The 2,403-nt window shown below is 41.4% G+C and overlaps 1 pseudogene; it reads left to right on the top strand.

Annotated features, from left to right (window-relative positions):
- Nucleotides 1–1,494, top strand: LOC101360400 (elongation factor 1-alpha 1 pseudogene; annotated as a pseudogene).
- Nucleotides 1,495–2,403: the final 909 nt, after the last annotated feature.

Below are 2,403 nucleotides of genomic sequence, written 5' to 3'. Positions count from 1 at the left end.
TGGTGAAAACTATCACCAAGTCTAAGCCAAAATGGTAGAGGAAAAGACCCATATCAACATTATTATCATTGGATGTGTAGATTCAGGCAAGTCCACCACTACTGGTCACCTGATCAACAAATGTGATGGGATCAACAAAATAACCATCGAGAAATTTGAGAAAAAGAAGCTGTTGAGATGGGAAAGGGCTCCTTCAAGTTGTCTGGATCTTGGATAAACTGAAAGCTGAATGTGAATGAGGTATCACCACTGATACCTTCCTGTGGAAATTTGAAAGCAGCAACTATTATGTGACCATCACTGACACCCCAGGACACAGGGACTTTATCAAAAACAACATTACAGGAACATCACAGGCTGACTGTGCTGTCCTGATTGTTGCTGCTGATGTTTGTGAATGTGAAGCTGGTATCTCCAAGAATGGGCAGACCCATGAGCATGCCCTTCTGGCTTACACACTGGGTGTGAAACAGCTAATTGTTGGTGTTAACAAAATGGCTTCCATTGAGCCATCCTACAGCCAGAAGAGATATGAGGAAATCGTTAAGGAAGTCAGCACGTTTATTGAGAAAATTATCTACAACCCAGACACAGTAGCATTTTTGCCAATTTCTGGTTGGAATGGTGACAACATGCTGGAGCCAAGTGCTAACATGCCTTGGTTCAAGGGATGGAAAGTCACCCATAAGAATGGCAATGCCAGTGGAACCACGCTGCTGAAGTTCTGGATTGCATCCTGCCATCAATGCATCCAACTGACAAGCCTCTGCGTCTGCCTCTCCAGGATGTCTACAAAATTGGTGGTATTAGCACTGTCCCTGTGGGCAGAGTGGAGACTGGTGTTCTCAAGCCGAGCATGGTGGTCACCTTTGCTCCAGTCAATGTCACCAATGAAGTAAAGTTTGTTGAAATGCATGATGAAGCTTTGAGCGAAGCTCTACCTGGGTACAATGTAGGCTTCAATGGCAAGAATGTCTCTGTCAAAGATGTTCATCGTGGCAATGTGGCTGGTGACAGCAAAAATGACCCACCAAAGGAAGCAGGTGGCTTTACTGCTCAGGTGATCATCCTGAAGCACACGGTACAAATCAGTGCTGGCTATGCACCTATGCTGGATTGTCACACAGTTCACATTGCTTGTAAGTTTGCTGAGCTCAAAGAGAAGATTGAGTGCCATTCTAGTAAGAAGCTAGAAGATGGTCCCAAATTCTTGAAGTCTGGTGATGCTTCCATCGTTGACATGGCTCCTGGTAAGCCCACGTGTGTTGAGAGCTTCTCTGACTATCCCCCTCTGGGTCATTTTGCTGTTCACAATGAGTTGCTGTGGGTGTCATCAAGGCAGTGGACAAAAAGGCTGCTGGAGATGGCAAGGTCACCAAGGCTGCTCAGAAAGCTCAGAAGGCTAAACGAATGTTACCAATAACACCTGCCACCCTAGTCTTAATCAGTGGTGGAAGAATGGTCTCAGAACTGTTTGTCTCATTGGCCATTTAAGTTTAATAGTAAAAGACTGATTAATGATAATAATACATTCTAAAGCCTTCAGAAGGACAGAAATATTTGGTGGACCATTTGTTTCTTTTTTTGTGTCCCAGTATTATTAGTTTTTAAAATCAGTACTTTTTAAATGGAAAAAACTTGACCAAAAATCTGTCACAGAATTTTGAGACCCATTAAAACAAACTTTAAAGAGGGGGGAAAAAAAAAGATTATGCCTAGGAAACCCTATGGGACAGTTCTACTCTTTCCTATAGGGTTGCTATGAGTTGGAATCGACTTGACGGCAACAGGTTATGGTAATTCTTTTATTAGTTTTTTGAGGAAACACCACACTGTTTTCCACAACAGCTGTAACATTTTGCATTTCCACCAGTAAGTAATAAGGGTTCCAATTTCCCCACCTCCTCAACAACATATATTATTTCCTGGTTGTTGTTGTTTGTTTGTTTATCTTAGCCATCCTGGTGGAAGGGAAATGGTATCTCCTTGTGGTTTTGATTTGCATCTCTCTGATGGCTAATAATGTTGAGCATCTTTTCAAGTGTTTGATGGCCATTTGAATGTCCTCTTTGGTGAATGTCTATTCAAGTCCTTTGCCCATTTTAAGATTGGCTTATTTTTCTTTTTGTTAAGTTGTTGAAGTTTTATGTATATTTTAATCATTAGATTCTTACAGGATATATGGTTTCCAAAGACATTTTCCCAGTCGGTAACATGTCTTTTCACATTTTTTTGTAAAGTTTTTTGATGAACACAAGTTTTTAATTTTTATGAGGTCCCATTTATTCAAATTCTATTACCTCCGCAGCTCTTAGTTCACCCTAGCTGTTGCCTGAACCTACTCTTACCCCCACTGTTACCCCTAAACCAAAACCAAAACCATTGCTGTCAAGTAGATCTCGA

The sequence above is a fragment of the Trichechus manatus genome, unplaced genomic scaffold (assembly GCF_000243295.1).
Source record: "Trichechus manatus latirostris isolate Lorelei unplaced genomic scaffold, TriManLat1.0 scaffold00029, whole genome shotgun sequence".
Lineage (NCBI taxonomy): Eukaryota > Metazoa > Chordata > Mammalia > Sirenia > Trichechidae > Trichechus > Trichechus manatus.
Note: the sequence above shows the minus strand (reverse complement) of the source record. Positions and strands in the feature narration are given on the sequence as shown.